This window comes from Triticum dicoccoides, chromosome 4A (genome assembly GCF_002162155.2).
Source record: "Triticum dicoccoides isolate Atlit2015 ecotype Zavitan chromosome 4A, WEW_v2.0, whole genome shotgun sequence".
NCBI classification, from domain to species: domain Eukaryota; kingdom Viridiplantae; phylum Streptophyta; class Magnoliopsida; order Poales; family Poaceae; genus Triticum; species Triticum dicoccoides.
The window spans coordinates 654,007,199-654,033,035 of NC_041386.1; the positions used below are offsets into that span (position 1 = coordinate 654,007,199).

General features: G+C 42.0%; 1 pseudogene; it reads right to left on the reverse strand.

The window, feature by feature from the left end:
* Nucleotides 1-24,920, reverse strand: part of LOC119283978 — a 67,654-nt pseudogene extending 42,734 nt beyond the window's left edge.
* Between the last annotated feature and the right edge of the window lie 917 nt (nt 24,921-25,837).

Sequence of the window (25,837 nt, forward strand, 5' to 3'; positions counted from 1 at the left end):
ATGGGAGTGAGGGGTGTGGCCGGTTGGGCTGGTGGCCGAACGGGCCGGCCTACTGGGCCGAAGCCCAGTGGGGGGGGCTTTCTCTCTTTTCCTTTTTTTTCCTTTTGTTTGTTTTCTGTTTTCTTTTATTATTTCTTTCTTTCTTTATTTTAGTTGCATTTTAATTTAGTAAAATATGCACTTAGTATTTCAACTTAGTCCATAGTCACACAAAAAAAATCTAGACCCCAAATAACTTAGTTTGACATTTTATTAATTATAAAAGGTATTTAATTAATTGTTTTGCTACTGTTTTATTTATCTCATTGTATTTAAACATTTTATAAATGTGCGGTTTTCCCATCATAATTATCTATGCAATATTTGGTTCACTCCGAACATTTTAGTTTTAATATTTGAAAACTTTTATCGTTTGCCTGATTTTGAATTTGAATTTGAATCGGTTTCGAACTAACTCGAGATTAGCAACTATAATTGAGGTGACATGGCATCATTAGCAGAGGAGCACTGTAGCTTAATTACCCGGGCGTCACACTACTTTAAGATCCAAAACTTGGATTGCACCTGACCATTATATTCAGAACAGTAGATGTACTTCAGTGCACAAATTAAATTAAATTTAGAAATTATTGTACACTTGTACATCTCCTACAAATTTGAGTATCTTGGTGGCTAATGTATGGGGTCACAATGGCTGTGCTATAACTTTTTGGTGTGTGACAGTACCTTAGCAACTTGTGTACTTTGAGCAAAAGAAAGCACCAAGAAGCATCTCTTTTACAGTACCTTAGCAGCGGGATGAGGAAGATGCCCCTGGTTTGTAGGGTTTCATCTAGCAAAGTGATCATCAGTCAGTATCACAAATCAAACAATTTGAGATAAGTGGACAGAACACATATTGTAGGTGATTACCTTGCTAGATGGCCATGCAATGGTCCTTGTGACAGCATTGGCGATAATTTGAAAACCATCATATTCATAAGGCACAGTGGCATCCCTTCTGATAGCAACATTGACAAGAACCTCATAAGTTGCTGGTCCAAGGAGCTCTCCACCCACAATAGTGTCTGGGTCAACTGAGATAATTGTTGCCTTGGCAACAGGAGTTTCAGGACCAGTCCATGCATATAGAAGCACACCCATACCAATCTGAATCAATGATTATTTTAGAAACATGAAAATGAAACAGAATTTAAACATATAGGTAAGGATGTGAAGATTACAAGGCTTTCATCTTCATGGGCTGATGAGCTTCTTGCAGGGGGCTTTGCAACAACTCTTCTATGAACAAATGGCTCTTCATCATCCTGTTCAACATCTTCTTCAGCATCGTTATCTTCCTCAGCTTCAACTCCGGAGTTCTACCAGACAACAATATGGAAATAGAGTTAGTGCATGCAAGACGGATTAATGATGCAATGAAAAGATCTGAAAATAGTTCATTACTTGTCGAGAATTGGAACCCTTGTGCGAGCTAGGAGTTTCCAGATTATGCCTTCCTTCTAAAGCAAACATCAATTCCATTCGGTTCATTCGTTCCTCCATTTTTTGCACATGCCCCTGGAGCATGTTAAAGCGATTTTTAGCTTCTCGGCGCCCTTCCATTGCAACTAGAACTCTTGTGCTCAGTTTACCCTGTGCACCCGGTGTGCCCAAATCTTGAGGTGTTGGCCCTAGACCTAACACACGGACACGACCCCTGGGCTCCTTCAGTCCACATACACGTGCAAACAGATCACCTTCTTTAATGCTTTTGTCCTTCCATTCAGGGTGCTTTTCAGCACTCTCTATGAGTTCTTTCTGCAAAATGATATTTACTTGCTCTATAAATTGTACTTGTACAATTTCTGAGTAATACTGAAAAACATGGCAAAAGAGACTTACAATTGTTGCTGCTACTAGTGGCACATAACTCCCTTTCCTTTCCCCTTTCTTGCATGTATGTGTTTCGATATAAACTTCATCTCTTCGAGGATCATGCCCAAGTTTGACAGCCTACAATCATTTATTTATTTCAATATGCATTAGTCACTGAATCACAGTGGCATATCATTTATAATTGGGGTAATTTTTTTACCATTTCATTGGCAACACGGGCATGGCTCTTGCTGCCAGATCTATGAGGTACTGCATTGGCACGATTCTTTTTGGCGATAGCACTACGAGACTACAAGCAAAAAGTAAAGGAGATTTATCACACATATTGTTTGTGTTTTGAGAATCATTACATGCATATTTGTTTATCTATGTCTAGGACAGAGTGTGCTGCAAAGATATACTATAGTTTTGATTAGCAGGATGACTTACTTCAAATGTCGAAGATCTCCAATAAGTAATAAGGGTCTTCCAGTCAGATTCACTAATTCTGCTGTCACGTCTTTTCATAAGTTGTGCATCAGTGAGCGCAGCATCAAACTTGTACCTCTTTAAATCTGACTTCTAATCCTTCCATTTTATGTGTGAAGTGTTGATAACAAAGCTCAAAGCAGTTGAGTCCAGCTCATAAAATGCCTATTAAAATGAAAGAGAACAGGACATTCAGTTAGATGACATTAAAAAAGAGTGTGTAAGTTATAAATTATGCTCATTTCTACCTTCAAGGTCTCCCACACTAACAATTTTTTTCTCTACATCAACATCTCGCCAATCTAACTCTGCAGGTGGTATATGCTTCCTCACCAAAGTACCAATGAAATTGGCAAACTCAGTTGCATCTGGCCCAACAGGCTGGCCATTGATACGTTCATTTTGCATCATGCTTTTATATCAATATTTATTGCATTATGGGCTGTTATTACACATTGTATCTCAATACCTATGGCTATTCTATCTTATTTTACAAGGTTTACCATGAAGAGGGGGAATGCCGGCAGCTGGAATTCTGGCTGGAAAAGGAGCAAATGTTGGAAACCTATTCTGCACAGCTCCAAAAGTCCTGAAACTCCATGAAACAACTTTTTGGAATTTATAAGAATTTCTGAGCTAAAGAAATAGGCCAGGGGGCCCACACCCTGTCCAGGAGACAGGGGGCGCCCCCCCTATAGGGTGCGCCCCCTATCTCCTGGGCCCCCTAGTGAGCCTCCGGCGTCCATCTTCTGCTATATCATCACTTTTACCCTGGAAAAATCGCGGGCAATCTTACAGGATGAAACTCCGCCGCCACGAAGCGGAACTTTGGCGGAATCAATCTAGGGCTCTCGTGGAGCTGTTCTGCCGGGGACACTTCCCTCCGGGAGGGGGAAATCATCACCAACGTCATCACCAACGATCCTCTCATCGGGAGGGGGTCAATCTCCATCAACATCTTCACCAGCACCATCTCCTCTCAAAACCCTAGTTCATCTCTTGTATCCAATCTTGTATCAAAACAACAAATTGGTACCTGTGGGTTGCTAGTAGTGTTGATTACTCCTTGTAGTTGATGCTAATTGGTTTACTTGGTGGAACATCATATGTTCAGATCCTTTATGAATATTATTACTCCTCTGATTATGAACATGAATATGCTTTGTGAGTAGTTACGTTTGTTCCTGAGGACATGGGAGAAGTCTTGCTATTAGTAGTCATGTGAATTTGGTATTCGTTCGATATTTTGATGAGATGTATGTTGTCTTTTCCTCTAGTGGTGTTATGTGAACGTCGACTACATGACACTTCACCATTATTTGGGCCTAGAGGAAGGCATGGGGAAGTAATAAGTAGATGATGGGTTGCTAGAGTGAGAGAAGCTTAAACCCTAGTTTATGAGTTGCTTCGTTAGCGCTTGATATGGATCCATATGTTTAATGTTGTGGTTAGGTTTACCTTAATACTTCTTTTGTAGTTGCGGATGCTTGCAATAGAGGTTAATCATAAGTGGGATGCTTGTCCAAGTTAGGGCAGTACCCAAGTACCGGTCCACCCACATATCAAATTATCAAAGTACCGAACGCGAATCATTTGAGTGTGATGAAAACTAGCTTGATGATAATTCCCAATGTGTCCTCGGGAGCTCCTTTCTCATTATTAGAAATTGTCCAGGCTTATCCTTTGCTACATAAAGGATTGGGCCACCTTGCTGCACTTTATTTACTTTATTTTCTTGTTGCTCATTACTATTTATCTCATCACAAAACTATCTATTACCTACAATTTCAGTGCTTGCAGAGAAAACCTTACTGAAAACCGCTTATCATTTCCTTTTGCTCCTTGTTGGGTTCGACACTCTTACTTATCGAAAGGACTACGATAGATCCCCTACACTTGTGGGTCATCAGCCATCCCCATTAAGTGGAATATGGATTTTGGGTTGATTCAGCCTTGCATATATGTTAGCCTTTCGAGTAATTTTTCTTCCACCTTTCTTTTGACTACCATCACCATCAAGCTCACGCGTAATCTCTTCATGAAAGAAAATTAACATAGTCATACAACAATTCTAGCAAGTGACATTAGGTTAGAATATGAACAATTCTAGCAAGTGACATTAGGCTACCTTTGGAAGGCTGATGCTCAGGATCAACATGATATTGATCTTTTGATACCCTAGACCTCAAAACACGTCCTTCATTCGCGCTTATAGGTGCGCTGGAGGGTGCCTGCATAGATATATAGGTTAGTGTTGCAAGCTACATTTTCTTCTTTCAGGTAGAACATGAATGTGATGGAAGCTGCATACCTTTCTTTTCTTTTTGGCGGCTTGGTTCGCTTCCATATCTTCCTTCATAGAAGCTCTTGTTGCTCGTACCGCTGCTAGCTGTTTATCATTCTGTTCAATGGTCTTGCTTCTCAGTAGTTCATACTCTACCGCTTTCAGTTGTTCCTCCGTGACCCCACCATCTTTAGCTCTTCCGTTTGCGTTTGCCATTTTTCCTCCTGCAAAAGACACACTATGTGAGTACATCGCTGAAAATACAAAACATTAGAGGATCATACACAACACTTACTTTTTTTCAATATCACTTGCTTTAAGAACTAGTCCATCTATATTTGTCCTAGCAGAACCAATGCATCCATCCGCAACACTCACACGTATAGCACTACATGGATCAGGCAACGTCACACGTAAAACATTACCGTTGTCATCTTTAGATTCTTCTATGTCATATAATGATGGAACAACAACAGTAGACCACTCAGCATCAATGGGATCTTCAACATAGTAAACTTGAGTTGCTTGTGTGGCTAATATGAAGGGATCGTCTGATATTTTCTCACCGGTATTAAACAAATGCTTGAAATTCACAGAAGTGATTCCAAACTGATCAGTTTGCACCCATTCATCTTCTACACGATTATGAACCCAGTCACATTTGAACAACACTACTTTCCCTTTATGTTGATAATTCAACTCAATAATTTCCTTTATAATGCCATAATAGGTCTTGTTTCTTACACTAATATTGCCACCTTTTCCTTTTGCAAGGGATGTGGTTTGTGCAACAAGAGCTACTCCACTACTCTGAAATGATCGGCCCTCATCATATGATTGTGTATGAAAGTCTATCCCATTTATAGTGTAGCTAATATACTTCATAGCAACCAAGTTTGGCTCTTTAGCTAATATTTTTATCTCATGAGGTGCTTCATCGCCCATTTCTGCCACCTGTGATTATGAAATGCTATTGTTACTCTATAATGGGATGGAATTACATGTCTTATAGGTTGACAGTCACATGCCCACTTACGTGCAATTTAAACCACTCATGAAAGGTCTCGTAATGCACACGCTTGACTTCTTGATGACTTCAAACACCAATAGAAGAAAGGTAATCCATATGTTTGCTGCATATAGGTTATATTTATCAATTGACAAGGAGGAGAGAAATAACCTAATAGCAATACATAGTAGGGATATCTTACTCTAGGTATGGTTCTATGTTGTCATAATTGAACAAGACGTATCTGTGGGCTTGTAGCCAAGTTTTGTTATCTAACATCACCATGCACTTGCCAGCCAGCCCTCGACCAATGTTGTGGAAGAAAGGAGTTGTATCATCAACTTCCATATCCAAACCTCCATCATTCCTAGCTCGATTCAACCGAATCTCATCATCCAAATATTGTGAGCAAAATGTCAAGCTCTCATCAAACAAATAGCCCTCTGCAATTGATCCTTCCACATGACTTCTGGTGTGGACATGTCCCTTGAGCTTTCCTATATACCTCTCTACAGCCCACATGCTGCGAAAATGTACTGGACCAGCTATCATTGCTTCTGCTGGAAGATGAACCATCAAATGCACCATAATATCAAAAAATGATGGGAGGAATATGGCCTCAAGAAGGCTCAAGGTCTCAGCTATTTCATCCTGCAACCTTTGCATGTCACTTGTGCGAATAACCTGTGAGTACATTCGCTTGAAAAATCTGCTCACATGAATCAGTACCGCACTCACTCTTTCTGGTAATGTTCTTCTCACAGCAAGTGGCAACAAATCTTGCAAAAGGACATGGTTGTCATGGCTCTTTAGCCCAGTTATCTTTTTCTCCTTAACGTGCACATTACGGTGTATGTCAGATGCATAACCATTAGGAAACATGGCATTTTTAATTACTTTGCAAAATGTCCTCTGCTGCTCAGAATTCATTGTGTAAGGTGCCGGAGGAAAAAAAACTTCATCGTCATCAAGATCAATAGGTTGAAGATCCTTTCTAATATTGAGTGCTTGAAGGTCATATCGAGAATTAATATTATCCTTGGTTTTTCCATTGACTGCCAACAAAGTGTTAACTATGTTCTCACCAATATTTTAAATAGCACGCTATTTCGCCGTTATAACGCGGTTATAGCATATTTGGAAGGGAGACGTTACGTTTTGGTAAAATCGGATGCTACGGCGCTAATCGCATAATTAGCGCGCTACACACGCTATAACGTGTAACGTTGTAACGTTACAACGTGCAGACCATGCAAAACTGAAATAAGCACAGCCCAGCAGGCCAAAACCAACCCACGACCACTAGCTTTCTCACTCCTTTTATCAGATTCTCCCACTAGCTTTCTCACTCCTTTTATCAGATGCATATATTGCTTGCTCCTATGAAAAATTTAGTTGCTTAAATACTTTATTTCTAGATATATTTGATTTTTATTGCAAACACTATTTTTAAATATAGCACGCTATTAGCGCGCTATAACTTGTGTAGCATTTAGAGAAGGGCCTCGCTATATTTTGTAGCGCGCTATTTAAAATATTGGTTCTCACACACATTTTTTTCTATGTGCATGATATCAAAGTTATGATGCATCTTCAAATCCTTCCAATATGGTAGTTTAAACCAAATAGACTTTGTTTTCCAAATTATCAGCGGATCCCCTTTCGTGCATTTCTTAGTTCTAGGCTTCTTCGTTATAGGATCCTTCCCAAACTTGGTTTGCATATTTTATGTCAGCTCTAAGATTTGCCTACCGAAAAGTGGAACGGGTGCTGTCCCACGTTCTATGTCACCAAATGTGCGTGTATCATACCTCAAGGGGTGATCTGCATGTAAGAACCTACAATGCACCATATAGCAAGTCTTGCTACCATTTTTTAGCCTAAGAGAACATAATTGAGAGTGGCATTCAGGGCAAGCTCCTTCTCCAGAGGAAGCACAGGCAACCAAAGACCCAAGACCTGGTTTATCCGTAATTGTGCATATTATGGCAGCATGCAACTAAAAATAGTGTCCGGTTGAAGCATCATAGGTCCTAACACCATCAAGAAACATATCTACCATATCATCAACTAGTGGCTCAATGTAGACATCAATATCACTACCAGCAGAATTTCCAGGGTGGAAAGTTATAATCAACAGTGATAGGATGAAATTTGATTGCTTCATAATCATCCAGGGTGGAAAGTTATAAGGAATCAATAATACTGGCCAAATGCTATAGCTGAGATTCATGGATCCAAACGGATTAAAACCATCGGCACATACTACAAGCTTAATATTTCTGCTGTCTTTTGCAAAATCTTTATTTTTTTCATCAAAATCTTTCCAAAGGAGGGAATCTTTAGGATGCGTAATCAAGCCATCTTGTCTGCTCTCTTGTGCATGCCATCTTGTGAGAGCCGCATTTTTGGAACATAGAAACAACCTTTGAAGCCTCTTCTTTATTGGGAAGTAACGAAGAACCTTCTTAGGAACCTTGTGGACACGTTTCCCATCTGCACTCTTCCTTTCAGATTTCCATCTTGAAGCCTTTCATTCTGGGCATGAATTGGCATTGGCATTGTTCTTCCAAAATAGAATGCAATCATTTTCACATGCATGGATATTAACATACCCAAGTCCTAGGCATTTGACTAGTTTTTTAGCTTCATTGGAGTTTTTGGGTATTGCAGACTGAGGGTAAGCATCTTTTAGTAGATCTAACAGCAGATCAAAACTTCTATCAGACCACCCTCCAAGCAGTTTGGTGTGAATAAGTCTCACTAGGAAAGGAAGCTTCAAGAAATTCTTATAGCCTGGATATAGCTCTTGTCTAGAATCAGCTTCAAGTTTGTGGAGAGATTCTGGAAAAGAATCATCCTGATCTAAACCACAATCATCTTCAAGATCTCCCCCTTTATCCAATCCACCCGCAAGGTCTCTTAGCAAATCAGATATATCATTGCCCTCATCCCTATCGTCACCCTCATCTAGATTTGGAGGACTGGAAGAAGAATAGACACGTTCTCCATGAAACATCCACTGTTTGTAGCCATCTACAAATCCCTCGCAAACCAGGTGCTCACGGACTTCAGACTCTTCTCTCCAGTACGAGTTCACACAGTTTTGCAAGGACATAAGATTTTATTTTCAACCGATGATTTATTAAATGCATGGCCTAGGAATTTGGCAAGCCCTTGTAAGTACTTCTCTGTATGCCTACATGCAAGTGTACATGTGTAGTGTTTTATATATAGTTTCAGCATATAAGCAAAACAAAATATATATGCGGCGTTATACCTATGCGCATCCATCCAACCTTTATCCATGGTATCTTAGCTTCACAACTGGTTACTACCAAGTCAACACTAAATCCTGAACAAATAATATCAAAACCAGAGAATGCAAGGAATCAATTTAAGTACTGTAAATAAATTGGCGTGGAAAAGAAACAAAGAATCATAGAACCAATTCAATGGTAGTACACATAGTAAAGGACGATACCACCATAAATAAAATGGATCAAAGCTGTTGTTGAGTCACCAACTGGTGGAGGATGCAGCGAGAAGCACGGGAGGGGGGATCACTGCACCGCTGCTGGAAGCTAAGTCGTTGGCAGCAAGAATCCTAATAACTAAAATAATTAGACAATACAAAAGTCAGTGTCAAACATGAGGAGGCATCTCTACATATTCATGACATCCACACATATGGAGGGCCTCTGGACTTGAGTGGGGAAGAGAAACTCACCTAGTGGTTGCAGCAAATATTCTACAACTTCTCTTTGTCGGCTCAATTTTACCAGCAGTGCTCCTCTATGTTACCTGTAGAAAAAACAAGACAGATGAACAAGTAGACTACAACTTTTGAGATGCTGTGCTTTATATATTTACAGCTCTCTGCCATGTTTTCTTTCACTGCAAAATAAACTTCAGTAAACAAAAGAGAAACTCAAGTTTAAAATTTTTGTAACTGAAATTTAGGTATAACATCAGGTCAGTTAAGTTGTATCTTTTCAGAGACTCCAGTTTTTTGGATGTATGTCCGAGTTGCATGTTTTTAAAGGAAACATGATTCTAAAAGTCAAGATGATGCTTTTTAATGAAGTAATACATACTGTTGGCAAGGTCAATCCATATGCATGACAATATTTAGCTCCTCAGCGCTCCTTTTGTCTATTAACTTTATAGTTAAACTCTTCTTCATTTGTCTTCAGATCATCCAAACAAGAAAACTCGATACCGATGACTACAAATTCCTTTCTATCGGAACTGTGGAATTAAAGGACAGAACTGCAATGAAAAAAAAACAAAAGTTGCACACAACAGCTCAACTTCTAGAATTAGTTCATATTGCTACCACCAAGCTTCTACTCTGTACATTGATTAGCACATTTTCTGCCTGCATAGTATCTCACAATCAGACTAGCTGCAGTACACATCAAACTGGAGAAGAAAAGCAAGAGGTGTAGGCGTTCCCTACTGCCGGAGCTCCCCGTTCCCCACCAGCCCACTCTCACAACAAAGCCTAGAGAGAGAGAGGGGGGAGGGAGGTAAAGACAGAGAGGAAAGAGTTGTACCTCAACCGCGTCGACCATTTCCGCTGCCGCTGCGTGTCTTCGAGAGCTGGATGGTGGAGATGGGGGAAGTCAGTCCAGGGAGGGTGGCTTGCCGCTTCCCAAGATGCTCACACGCCTACTGCTGGTTGAAGAGAGGCGCCAGGAGAGAGAGAGCACTAGGGCATGGGGCCGACGGTGGAGAGACAGGACTGCGTTGGGCGATGTTGACGGGGCAGGACGGCGTGGGGCGGCGCTTCAGAGGGAGGGTGGCGGTGGAGCGGCGCAGCAGAGGGAGGGCAACGTGGGGCGACGGTGGAGCGGCGCTGCAGAGGGAGGGCGGCGTGGGGCGGCGGTGGGACGGCGTGGGCCGGCTGTGGGAGCGTGGGATCGACCGGCAGGAGCCTGGCGGTGTGCGTGGGGAACGAATAGATCAAGCTAGCTAGGGATTTGGCTGTCCTGTGCGTACGGGCGAGGGGAACGAAGGAGAGATTGGGTTTTTTTGAGGGAGATTGGGTTTTTGAGGGAAAATGTTCGCGGGTTGGGCCGTTTGTTGGCACTAAAATTTGGCCGTTCGCACGCGAGGACCAGTTAGCTTCAGAATGTCGGTCGGCGTTATTTACCGACCGACGGTCCGTGGGACATAACGGATTTCCTGACCGACTGTTTTATGATATATGTTACAACATTCCCGACCGATAGTGTGTCACTGAACAGATGTTTCCCGACCCACAGTCCGTTAGAAATTTTTCTGACATATTGTCGGTCGGCAATGGTGACTTTTTCCCAACACACACCGGTAGGGAATTTTGGTGCATGGTGTAGTGTATGTGGGGAGACTGGATGGAAAAGGCACGCTAGGAGGGGACTCAATAATATGTAGGGACGGGCATTCTTGGTCTCAAGCACACTACACGGTTCTACAGAATTCTACCTTGGTGACCCCGTATGTCGATGACACAAGAACATTCTATGCTCCAAACACCTGGACCAGTGTGACGATTGGATTACATCTGAACACATCATGAGTTTCGGCAGTTAGTTCCAAACACGTCTCCGGTGTGACAACACTGTTTCTGATGACCTGTACTCGTTGGCGAGCGAACCATCTTCGACTGTAATGACTTACAAAGGGTACAAGATAAATGGAAATACATTTTACACGATCACCCAAGATCAAAAGAGCACCAACCAAAACAGTGGTGTCCACTTTGATGCAGCAACTAAGAGGAGAAAGTACACATATTATGGTTACATAGTGGACATATGGGAACTTGACTATGGATATGATATTAAGATCCCTTTGTTTAAGTGCAAATGGGTCAATATGTCAGGAGGTGGGGTACAGGTAGACCCATAGTACGGAATGACAACAGTGGATCTGAACAATCTGGGGTACACAGACGAACGATTCGTTCTAGCCAATGATGTGGCGCAGGTTTTCTATGTGAAGGACATGTCTACCAAACCGAGAAAAAGAAAAGATAAGGAAGCGTATACATCATATGATAAGCCAAAGCGCCACATAGTTCTTTCAGAAAAAAGAGACATCGTGGAATTGGAGGGCAAGACAGACATGTCTGAAGATTATGATGAGTTTCATGAAATTCCTCCCTTCAAAGTCAAGGCTGACCCAAGCACCATGTTAAACGATGAAGATTATCCATGGTTACGGCGCAATAAGGAAAGGATACAAGCGAAGAAAAAGTGAAGATTTTCTATCAACAACAATTATGATGATGCCTTTGATCTAGAATATCACTGCAGTTACATGTGAACAAATGAAATCCCTTTGTAACATATGAGTTTTCGTCCGAAACACTGATACTTCCAAAGAGATTGTCTGTTTTGTACACGAAGTGCATCGAGTTTTTGTCGTAACCCTCTCAACATTTTAGCACATGATATGTGGGTGAAATGATGATACCATGCCAACCTTCAACCTTTTCAGAGTTCATTTGTAGTGCTTTTCAATTTAAAGGGTCATTTAGCTAAAAAAATCAGTACATGCATGAAAAATACCAAAATAAGTCTCAGAGGGTTGAAAATTGATGATGTTGCTTTGAATGGTACATTTTGAACACACAAAAAGTCTGGAGTTCAAATAAGTTCAAAAAATAGAATCCCTTTGTAACACATGAGTTTCCGTCTGAAAGCCTGATACATTGAAAGAGATTGTCCATTTTGCACACGAAGTGCATCTAGTTTTTGCCATAACCCTCTTAACTTTTTAGCACATGCTATGTGGGTGAAATGATAATAACATGCCAACTTTCAACATTTTCAGAGTTCATTTGTAGTGCTTTTCAATTTAAGGGTCATCTATTTATATATAAAAAGTACTTGATGGGCTCACCAAAAAAAGAGAATTATACTAGAAATTACCATAAAAATTAGAAACATCTAGCCATCAATATAATTCTCGGTCCAATCACAACCGGTAGATCTTAAAAATAATTTACTGACATTAAACTTCAAAAAAACCCACCAATGCCCTAAATATACTTTCCTCACGTCTAACTAAAAAAAACACCGTCCAATAAAAAAAATATGTGATCCCTGTTGGCCCCGTTGTATTCCCGTCCTGTATTCGTTTGACCTCACACGTGCTATCGCCGCCGCCGCTCTAAATTCGCATCTGTCCCTGATCAGATCGACTCTCCATGGCCATGCCGCTCTCCTCCTTTGATCTTTCACTCCTGTACCAAACCCTTACTCCTGGTAATCTTTTCGCACCGTCATCTTTCCCTTATCAGCATCTAATTTCTCCTACGATGGCAGCCAGATGACAGCCCTCGGCCTGGATCGATCGCACATCCGGTCACTGTCATCTTCCTTTATAAACATGTATAGATCGCGGCCATCAGCTACACCCTCCTCACACCGGAGGCAATGGGGCCGCACGCACCCAGCTTCTATTCGTGATCAAGTCGGGCTTCTGTGGCACTGGACGCCATGACCCCGGTGCTGAACGTGCAAGAGAAGCAGGCTGCTACCATGGATCTCTTGCTGCAGTTCCATGCATAGATGAAAGGTAGTTCTGGTGCTTTCACGTGGTTATCCAAATTCAATTTATTGACTAGGTTATTTTTTATTGGCCCTAAATGCAGAAACCATGTGAATAGATGTTGCTTCTGGATATTTAAACATCATGCTTAGGCTACGATTCGATGAGAGTGTCGATGTCTGCTGTCACTGTCCGCGTTAGATTGTTTACTCTGAAAAGAAAATTTTATTTGATTTGTGGAGCAGATTCAAAGCAATTAGGTTCACTGGGACACATGATTAGAGTCACCACGTGAACAAATAGGTGCTCCACGTACTTCATGTCAACATACTTGATGACCACCACCATGCCGGTGTTGCAGCCGGAAGCCGCCCCCGCCTGCAGGCCATGGAAGAGCACGCATACCTTCTTGTGACGGACTTGAAAAGCTCCATGTAGTTTCTATAGAGCACCATGCGCGAGATCATCCGCAGCATTGCCGTGAGCAGGTGCTCCTCGAGCACCACCGTGCTCACGTTACGGCCGGAAGCCGCCACCACATGCAGGCTATGGAGGAGTGTGACATGTATGTGCAGATTTTTTGGTTCTCATCACGATGCATATACGTGACCAAAGTATGAATGAGAAGAGAAGAAACAGTGTTTGAGTTTTTCTTTTACATTTTTTAGGGAAAAACGTGTTTGAGATGCTTATGATATGGAACAGAGTACATACCTTCTTTTTAACCTTGATGCGCACAAACCTTCTTTTTTTTTTAATTGGAGACGCGTACAGACTTGTCACCTGATGCAGAATAGATGTATGGGAGAATTGGGCTGCAGAGTTAACATGGGAAGGGCCCACCAGATTACGAAGATCTAGCGGTTAGGCTTTGTTTAAAATAAAAGGTTGATCAGATTAATGGTTGGATGTTTCTATTTTTTGTTGAACTTTCCATGGATTTCTCTTTTGTTCGAGGGCAATTCGATGTGAAGGAAGAAGATGCCTTCCAAGGAAGCAGATCTTTTGGGGTGAAGGATGCAGAACTGATTCCATAGAGCCCGCTGATTTGGTTCTTATTTGTCCATTTATGGTATTGTTCGGCAATTAGCCCTCCTCTGTACCATCTAAATTCCTAATCCTAATAGGTAATTAAGTTATACATAATTTCCTATTAATCTGTTTTGATTTAGCAAATGTGCCCAAAATAATGAGTGTCAAAAAGAACTTAATAATGTATTTGTATATACCGCTCAAATGTCAAAAAGAACTTGATATTTGAAATTCAGATGAGTGTCCCATCTTATGCATATTCTTTAAACGTACTTCAAATTTCCCTGTATATGTACCTAACGCAAGAGTTGGAAAAGACTTACCAACATATTTCATGTACTCCTATTGTCTTCCAGTTATTACATGGGGTAGAAGTCATATTGTTTTAATTGTGATTCACACGTTACATCATATTATATGTTTTTTTCCTACTTTACATAGTAGTTCAGTTAGCTATTAATTTTCCATTATATTAGTCGCATTGATGCGTGTTGATATCCAGAGGGAACCACTATTTGTTTGGGCAGACCACTAATTATATACTATATATATTAATTGCATCATTAGTTCAACAATGTCTACTCTCAATCTGATTTATTCTCTAAATTAGTTCGCAAAGCAGTGTGTCAGTACGTGGAGCAAAGAGAACGGGCCGATGTGCTCTAAGCTTCTGTTGGTTGGTTTTTGAACCTGAAAGTATTTTTATTTTCTTCCTGGGAAGAGCTTCAAGGACATGATTGCAAGGTAACGAGCATAAATACTACAAAACAGTTATTCTGTTGCATACACTAGCTAGATACTCTACAGGCCCTTTGATTCTGAGTGTTGCACCTGTGTTGCATGACACCTACCGAATCCAATACAACATTTCAAGCGAGGAGCCACAGAGTAGTTTGTTTCAGTACAAATGTGGCTGTTATATGTGAAACCCCATACAACATTTCAAGCGAGGAGCCACGATTTTTTTTACTACAAACGTGGCTGTTATGTGTGACTGGACCGGTTGATATTGTTTACAAATGATAGCCCAAAATTAAATGGTGGCGTTTTCCCCCTGAGAAATCTAACACTTGCTTACTTTTTACATACCTCCTACTGTGAACAAGGACCTGAGAATGACTACCTCCTACAATAAAACCAATTACTGCATTGTTGGACATAACCATGAGATTGTTTTCACTCTAGCATTACACTGTGCACATTACCATCATTTTTATCGGTATGGCTTGATGAGTTTTTTTTCTGTTGCCATTGATTCATGCAATCTTGGTGGAAAGCCTAGCATCAAGGTTGTTTACATTGAGGGAATATGCTTAAGGTCTATGTTCGTGCTCTAAATTTCACCAAATGTTCATCCTATGTACTTAAATTTCATACAGTTAAACTTAGGCCTTATAATCTGTTTAGTGAATGATTATATGATGCCTTAAGTTTTTGCTGCAATAATATGCACGTTACTCCCACTTGCTACAATTAATCTTTGGCTCATCCCTATGTTTGTGGTGTCACATGGCTCACTCCATATTTGAAATATTTATCGGACTCACAATTTTGTCTGTACATATTAATACCTCTCAAGCCGTAGAAAACTTTACCTTCCATGAGATCATTTTTAGTGAACATGGACTTTCGTCTCCATCTTAGACAATTGTTCTAATTTATCCAGTGTGAAACCTCTCAATGTGCAGTTGTCGTTTATACATAAGCATAAGAAGCATTCAGTCAATATAGTACTACTCCCTGTGAAGTGCAATTTATTTTTGTCCTCCCCTACCCGGCATCTATTGAAAACTATTGCCAAAGTATAATTGTCTTTGTAGTTTACACATATTGTGAACCGATTATTTTGACCAGAGAAAACATTCCAATTAATTTGTTTTGCAATTTTAGTTTATTTGTTGGTCTCATGGAGGTTCTAGCCCTCAAGAATATACTTGGGTATAGGTCTCAAATTTTGATGTTCTATCTCTCGGAAAATGTAATTGAGTATATTAGTTATCATAGTTTCATTAGTGCAAGCATTGAATAGTTTGAAGCAATGAAATTAGCTCACTGGTAATGCTTTTCATATCGGAAGCTAAACTAACAGATTTATGGCTCATGCCTTTTCCCAACCAAGCTACTTCACATTCTGGTGGAACACATAAATTCATCATTCTACAGTCACCTTCTGGGCTGATTATGTTTGTTGTTACACTTGATTGCATCGTCGACATGGCATGCGCCATTTATAAGTTTGGTTCAAAGAGAGATGAGTTTGCCTACTAAAAATGCATATTATAGTCTGAGTTAGCAAATTAAATACAATATTATGAATATTTCGTGGAGATCAACACACAATATGGTCATATGTCTGTTCGAAGTTGCAACAAGTCATGCAGCAGGTATAACTCCTCATACTTCACAGAGCAAATCAAGGTGTAAAAAACATTCATTGTCTAAAGTATTGTGTATTATACAATGAAGAGTGTAAATAGGAGTAATAACATGTCTACATAAAATAACATAAACATTTATAATGTTTTTGACACAATAGATATGATGCTTTCACAAAATATACAATTGATAAAATAAAAAATAAAATCATCTACCCATTTTCGATAGTCCTTTCCTAAAGAATGACTATGCAACATCTTTGACGAGAATGTTAACTGATATAGAACAATGCTAAATTACTATATAACACTACAATTTTAAATTAGAAAAAACAAACTATAAGGATGATGCCATTTTCTCTTTACACAAATTTAATAATATGTGTCGTTATTAAACTATCTAAAGTTCTAGCCCGTGCATCGAGCGGGCCACTTTGCTAGTTTAGCTAAAAAAATGAGTACATGCATGAAAAATACCAAATAAAGTCAGAGATGGTTGAAAATTGATGATGTCGCTTTGAATGGTGCATTTTGAACACACAAAAATTCTAGAGTTCAAATAAGTTCAAAAAAATAGAATCACTTTGCAACACATGAGTTTCCGTCCGAAACCCTGATACTTCGAAAGAGATTGTCCATTTTGCACACGAAGTGAATCAAATTTTTTCAGTAACCCTCTCAACTTTTAGCACATGCTATGTGGGTGAAATGATGATACCATGCCAACTTTCAACCTTTTCAGAGTTCATTTGTAGTGCTTTTTAATTTCAGGGTCATTTAGCTAAAAAAATCAGTACAGGCATGAAAAATACCCAATGAAGTTACAGAGGGTTGAAAATTGATGATGTGGCTTTGAATGGTGCATTTTGATCACAAAAAAAGTCTGGAGTTCAAATAAGTTTAAAAAAAATGGAATCCCTTTGTAACACATGAGTTTCCGTCCGAAACCCTGATACTTCGAAAGAGATTGTCCATTTTGTACACAAAGTGCATCCAGTTTTTGTCGTAACCCTCTCAACTTTTTAGCACATGATATGTGGGTGGAATGATGATACCATGCCAACTTTCAACCTTTTCAGAGTTCATTTGTAGTGCTTTTCACTTTCAGGGTCATTTCGCTCAAATAATGAACTAATGGCAAAAAGAATGAATTAATAGAAAAAAGAATGAACTAAAAATAATCTATTAAAATATTCTGTTATGATCAACTAAAACAAAGCTATAATATCCTTCAATAGCAAAAAGAATCAACTAAAAAGCTTTTATAAAACTCCAATAGCAAAAGTAATCAACTCAAAAAACTATTATAAACCTCTAGTATTATTGAAACTAAAATGATATAAAATTTATGCAACCAAAATTATCAAAGTATTTTCTGTTCAAAATATTGAAAGCAAAAAGAATTTTTCATAAAGAATTTTTTTCTTAGAAACTTTAATAGCAAAAAGAATTATCATATAGAATTTTTGTGTTAGAAACTAAAATAACAAAATTTGTTTTCGAATATAATCGTAAAACACAGTAATATTAAATAGCATGAAAAAGAATCACTCAAAAAATTATTTTTATAGTAAAGTTATTCAAAAGCTAGTGATTCACACAAATTTCAAAAAAATTCAAATTTAAATTATTCAAGTTGGAAAATAAATGGCACTAACAGAAAGTTTATAATTTTATTACCTAAAAGCAAAAAGAACTAAAAAATAAAGCAAAAAAAGAAAATAAATAATCCAAAAAACAGAAAAAAATTAGGAAAAATAAAAAATGCCACCTAATGGGCCACCACGGCCTGAATACGACTAGAAACCCTACCATGGGCCAGGATTCAGGCCCGCAGAAGGCCCAGTAGGCCCATAAGGCATAGCAATGACAATTAGGCCCGTAAGCTTGCAATGGAGGGGAGATCGAGAGGGGTGCGGCAGTGGGGCTTATAAACCACTACGCGCCCCTCTCAACTAGCGAGGTGGGACTAAAGGTTTGGCCACGGGCAGCACGAGGCCTTTGATGTCGGTTGGTGGCACCAACCGGTACCAAAGGGGGCATTGGTACCAGTTGGTCCAACCGGTACAAAAGGCCTCTGTTTCCCGCCCTTTGGGCTGCTGAAAAGAGACCTTTGGTACCGGTTGGTGGCACCAACCGGTGCCAAAGGGGGGCATTGGTACCGGTTGGTGCCACAAACCGATACCAATGCCCTGGGTATATAAACAACACTTAGCAGTTTCGACCAAATCCACCACTTCTTCTTCCCGACGCCCCCTGCTCTTCCTTGTCGCTGTTGCCGCCCCTGCTCCACCTTGCCGTCGCCGCTGCCACCGACGCCCCTGCCCCCTGCTCCTCCTCGTCGCTGTCGCTGCCCGATGCCCTTGATCCACCTTGTCGTCGTCGCTGCCACCGACGCCGTCAGACTGCTCGTCGCCGCCGTCACCGCCGCCACAGACGCCCCTGCCCGCTCCGACGTGCCGCCCGTCGTGCCTCGCCCCCTCCTATGAGAAAGCCTGCTCCCGCGCCCCTCCCCTGTCCCGCGCGTGCCCCTATGCCCCTGCCCTGCCCCGCCGGCGCTGGCGCCGCCGCCGTACCCCTCCGTCGTGCCCCTGCTCATTTTTTCTGTTATTTTTCTGTTATATATAGATGTTGTTTTTCTGTTATATATAGATGTTGTTAATTAGATGTTTTTGTATATATATGAAAACTTGGTCAATTTTTTCTGTAGTAGATGATGTCAATTTTTTATATATATAGGATGATATATGAAAACTTGCTTGGTTAATATTTTGTACTAGATGATGATGATATATGAAAACTTTTTTAGATGTATATATATGATGATGATGTCATTTTGTTCGATGATATATGATGATGTAATTTTGTCGATATATATACCCCCTCCCCGATAACTTCGACATGAGAGGGAGTCGATATACCCCCTCCCTGATAACATTTTTTTCTATGTATATGTCGTCGTTGTCGATATACCCCCTCCCCGATAACTTCGACATGAGGAGGGGTCGATATACCCCCTCCCCGGTAACATTTTTTTTCTATCGGTATGTCGTCGTTGTTGATATACCCCCTCCCCGATAACTTCGACATGAGGGGGGTCGATATACACCCTCGCAGATAACATTTTTTTCTATGTATATGACGTCGTTGTCGATATACCCCCTCCCCGATAACTTCGACATGAGAAGAAGAAGAAGGAGAAGAAGAGGAGAGGAAGAAGAGGAGAAAAAATAAGAAGAGGAAGAAGAAGAGAAAAAAAAAGAGGAGAAGAAGAAGGAATAGAGGAAAAGAAGAAAAAAATAGAAATATCCTTTTTTTCTTCTTTTTTTTTCTTCTTCTTCTCCTCTATTTTTTCTTCTTCTTACTCTTCTTATTTTTTATCGGGAACGAGGGTGTCGGGAACTAGGGTGTCGGAAACTAGGGTAGAGGATCGAGGGTCGCTGAGGGGTTGAGGGTCGTCGAGGGGTCGAGGGTCGCCGAGAGATCTATGTTTGCCACTATTAATATATCCATATCTCATGTTTGTATATTAATTGCCATGTTGTAATATTTGCAGAAACTATGGATCAACACAGAAACTTCGAACAAGAAGAGATATTGGGGGACATAAGCCACGATGGCGGTGCTGTCTTGTTGTTTCTCAACGACCTTGAAGAAGGTCTGGAAGGAGAGAAAGCAGGCTACGGCGATCAAACAATGGAGGAGGAAAGTCATGATCGTGATGGTGGCTCCGACGACTGTGATGACGGCTTCGGTGACCGAACGGACTCGGGATTAGCTATTGCAAAGTCCAGCGAGGTATATATATATATTAATTAAGCCTGTGCTGACTAGCTAACCGATGCATTAATTCTTTTGGTATGTACATATATTAACTCTTCTTTCTTCTTTTATAGCCCTCCAGATCAAGCAAAACTTCGGTAACGAAATGAGGTCCGAAGAAAAAGTTGCGCCAGGATGAAAGGTTCACGATCACAGAAATCGCGCGCGATGGCCAACCGATTAAACCTCTCCAGACCAAGGAAGCATTTTCTGCTCAGCATCGAGCAATGGAATCATCCTAAGAAGGAAGAGCTTCAAGTTTCTTTTGTCGAAGATAGACAGAAAGCTGATCTTTGGACCACGCTGAAGGTAAATTTCACCCTATCGGAAGAGGAGGATCCGGAAAAGCCAGTTATAGAGCCATTGATCAAGTCTCATGCTCTCAAGAAGATGACAGGTCTATTCAGGAGGTGGAAGAATGAGTTGAAAGCAACGTATGTCGACCAAGCCAACACTCCAGAATTCACCGGCCGATTTGAGATGATAAGAGATCACTGGCCCGTATTTGTAGCCCGGTGGATAAATGCTGCAAAGAAGGAGCATCACCATCGCACGGGGTCAGGTGGCTACCTCAAATCCCGACCGTTGTGGGACAAGGCTGAGCACGACCTGATTGCTAAAAGGGTTGAACCAGAGACATTGCACTGGCTAGACTGTTCAAGGACTTGGTTCTTCGGGGTTGGGGGACCTTTGGACCCTGAAATAGGGAAGTGCTGCTGGACGGACGAGCAACTTGCAACACCCATCACGAAGCTTTGGAAAGAAATCAAGGAAGTGCAGGAAGGGACGTTCGTTCCTGACAGAGAGAACGACGAGCTCACAAGGGCCCTCGGGAATCCTGAGCACCCTGGACGAACACGAGGCACGCCAGGCTCCGTTGCATGGAAGGTTGGGTTTCCCGGCGCAGGCGGTTACAAAACCCAAGAGAGGAGGAGCAAAGTGGAGCAGAGTGAACTGCAGCAGCTTAAGGCAAGGGTACGAAAGCTAGAAGAACGACAAGATGTTGAGAACCAGCAGCTGCGAGATCCTACCCAAGAAGCTACCCCGCCATCTCAGTGGAGAAGCAGTGTGGCTTCCACCAAGCTCGTTCAGCAGCCTGACTTGACGGGTCCTAGCTACCCCGTGGATTTTATCACGGATTCACACCAGTGACACCTTATGACACAATGGCTTCAACTCAAAGTCAAGGCAGTTGTCGGCTCTGTGTTGCCTGCTTCACCCAGAGCAACTTTTCACTGCCGTCCGATTCCACAAGGCTATGTTGTTGTGATGGTGAACGAAATAACGGAGGGATTTGAGGAGCTCCAGCTTGAGCATCCTACAGGTGATGGGGAGACTCAGCTGGGTCTTGCTATGAAGACTCCGTGTCTATGGCGGAAGGAGCACATCAATCTTCTGAACTTCACGGCTCCTATGAGTCAGCTGGGCACTCCACCTCGTCCGTCTCCTCCTCCTCCTCCGAAGAGTAATCAGGGCACTCCGCCTCCTGCTCCGGCGTGTGAGGGAGGCAGTACTCCACCTCCTTCTCCGCCTGCTCCAGCGCGTCCGAGCAGCCCGCCTCCTCCTTCGCCGCCTCGTAAGCGACGATGGAACACAGACGCCGCCGCTCCGGCTACTCCGACGCATCGTAGAAGTCCGCCTCTGGCTGCTCCGACGCGTCATAGCAGTCCGCCTCCAGCTGCTCCACCTCTTAAGCAATGAAAGAAGACAGCAACAGCCAATCCGGCTGCTCTGGCGACTAGCAGTACAGCCAGAGGCGGGAGGCAATACAGATTCGGTCCATACGAGAGGAGCGAGGAGGAAAACCAGAAGATCTGTGGAGGCCAAGTGAATGACTTATTTGAATCGATAAAAGCTAAGAAACATCCACCTCCGGTGGAGAAGATAGATTCCGTGAAAGTGAAGCGCACTTTCGATGCCCTGCAGCGACCACCACCGCCTGCGCCGCAATCCAACTATGACCGCTTCATTGAAAGGACATATAAGGAAGCGGAGCGGTCGAGACGTACTTGCACTGATCAAAGGCTAGCAGAATGAAGAAAAGGGAAAAAGCAATCGTGCCCCCCGCTCAATGTGTCTAGCGATATCGTCTCTAATCTTTCGGGGATGCTTCCCGGTACCAATCCTGGAGATTACATGCCCGATGATGATGCACTTTTTGAAACAATGGAGGTGGACACATTAAGATTCCGGCACGGGAAGCCTCTCGTCAAACTTGGTACCCCTCTAACAACGATGATGCGAAGATTTCATGATTGGTACATGGACATCTGTAGGAAGTCTGGGACGGATACTTTGTCGCTGAGAGTTAAAGAGGAGCACGACCTCGTTGGAATTGATCTGTTGTCTGTTCAATATGAGGAGTTCTTCCAGTTTTTCAATCAAAAGGCCCTCGATAAAACAATCATCAGTTGCTACTGTATGTAAGTACTACTTCTCTGTAATTAATTAAGTCTCTATATATAGCTCAGCTCTTTCATTGCATGTATATATAGTTATCCTCACTATATTATGCAGATTGAAGATCGCCGAATTGAAGAAAAGACAAATAGGTAATATTGGGATCATTAACACAAATCTCATGGATGAATGGAATGTTAAATATGATCCCAAAGATATCAAGGCCAACTTGCTACGATCGTTACTTCGAAATCAAAACAAAGATACAATACCCTTTCCTTACGAATACAAGTGAGTGTTACTGTCTTGTGCATATTCGGTTTCCCTTATTACTCGAGGTTATAGTAATATAATTGATGAGTTATGCATGCATGCACAACTTTCACCTTATTTTGCTAGAGATTAAGCTTGAGCAGGGACTAGTAACCGTCATAGATTCGAAACGAAAATATCCGGAGGAGTATGCGACCATGACTAAAATGCTCGAGAAGTAAGTTCGATCGATCATTATCGCACCATATCGGCAACTTTGTTCATTTCCTGATATCAAGTAATTGTTTTCTTTGTCTGGCAGAGTTTGGAAAAAGTTCACCACACAAGCTCCGGGACTGCCGGCGCAGCTGCGATTTAACCACCTGAAAGTAAGTAGTAGCTACTAGATAGTTCCGTGCATCTCCCATTGATTCTAGCTAGTTTCATCAATACCATTTAGCATGCTTGCTTATCAGTTTGATTGACCTCTATTTCCTATAAAATGGTTGTGGCAGGAACTCGGGAATGATTTCTGTGGATACTACATTTGCGAGTTCATCTGCCAGACGACCTGTGAGTGGAGCTACTCTAAACAACAATATGAAGTGCGTAAGCAATAATATTCATAATTTTATTTTATTACCATCATTTGTGTTAAGTTTCATTCATATATATGTATTGACCCCCTTCTTCAAATTACATGTTTCAGATGCGGGATGAACTTCTACCACAAGATCGCATACGAGCAATTCAAGAGGAATTGGCGGGATTATTTCTTGACCATGTCATTGACAAACACGGAGAATACCATGTGAAAGTTGAGTTCAAATGTTAGGGAATTTTGTAAGAGATCTTATATTGTATATATATATGTAGCCAGTAGCGTCAGATAGATATAGGAAAACTTGTTGTTCGACCAATCTATCGGAGAAGGAGAGGTCCATCACTTCTTTTTGTGTATATGTTCATGACGATCTTATATACTTAATGGTTTCCTTCATTTGCTTACTAGCTAGCTAGCGTGTCGAGTCCTCTCTATACGTATAGTACGTAGCGTCGACCAAGCACGGAGACAAGAGATGACACTTCTCTCTATTAGCTAGCTAACACAATATATGAAACCCCTAAATAAACACTACAAAACCCAAACCCCCCTCCCCCTATCAGAAAAAAAAAACCCAGTTCCTAAACTGCTGACGCGTGGAAGCCTTTTGTTCCTGGTTGGTGGCACCAACTAGGACAAAAGGCCCTCCTACCTGGGTAAGCAGCAACGGCCACGTGAAGCCCCATTTGTCCCGGTTCCTGGACAAACCGAAACTAAAGATATTAGACTTTAGTATCGATCCTTTAGTTCCAGTTCGGCAACCGGGACAAATGAGGCTTTTTCTACTAGTACCGAGCCGGAGTGACTGAAAATCAAGCCCAATTCAAGGACTGATAGGATAGCTCACTTGGGATGGAAGAGAAGCGGCGGGTGTGTCAGTGTCTCGTGGTAGATGAACTCGTCGGCCTCGGCGCTCTGCATCTTCCCGTAGATTATCAGAGCCTTGCCGAAACGCTTGGTATCAACCAGGGCGATCTCCTGGTACTTGCTCGTCCCTCGTGCACCATGCTTTCAAGCGCGAACACACACAGAGAGGTCGAATGGGTACAAAAAAGATGCAAGACCGCTTCAGAGGAGAGGAGCTCAGAGATGTACGTACCTGTTCAACGCGTAGCAGAGCTTGAGGTCGTCCTGAATCTCCTCCTCATACCACTGGCTCTCCTTGTTGTCTCCCCTCTGCAGCAGCTTCGCCATGGCCGTCTCGAGCCCGTGGTTCATCTCACCAACTGCACCTTCGTGCACAGCGCCCAACATCTTGCATACGTCGCAAACTCACAAGATAACAACGCGAGAGGTATCAAACTCTGCGTAGGCCGTGGGTGCCCTCTGATTTGGTTATAATGCGGCGGGGCGGGATGACGACATAAATGACAGCAAGTATAATAAGTTGTTTCCCATTTCCTCCATTCCATAATTCTTGTGGTGGTTTTAATTCAAATTAACGGATTGAGTACATGCCAATATTTTTACGATGAGATAAAAAAAGATGAGACAAGTGGGCTCTCATGCAAAAACCCACCTCTCTACTCTCTGACAAGGCAAAAAAATTAAATACAGAGAAACGAAAAGGTAAGAAATAACGGACAGGTGGACTGGTCGGCTGCGGGCGTGGTTGGCCCTTCGGTCAGATCTGATCTTGCCAGAGTGGATGGCTCGCTCCGCGGGCGGTGGAGATCAGTGGTGGTCCATGCGCATGATGCGAGATGGAGGTTTGTCGAGTGGATCTGAGTGAAAACCTCGTTCTCGGCTTGTTGCCAAGACCGGCGATGGTGGCGCTCTTTTGTGTCGTTACCTTCTTGGAGACATGTCCGTGGAAAAACTCCAGACCTCTATCCGCTACCTCCGGGTGAAACCCGAGATCAGTAGATCGGATGACGACGGCGCTCTGGTGTCGTTTCCCCCTTGAGGGCGTCATTCTTAGATGTGTACACTAGCTTGAGGGACAAGCGGGCGGCTTCTTTGGTGGAGCGGTGCTTCATCTTACTGATGGCGGTGGATCTCGGCGGTGTGGCGCAGTGGAGACTCGGCGTCCGATGCACGGAGATGGACTTGTGCAGGAGGAGGACATTGTCTGGCGTCATGGTGGCGCCGATGGCTGATAGGCCTGGCAAGGTCGGTGCATTAGTTTCTGCTCTGAAGATGGATTGGTGGAAGACGGTGGCGATGCCACA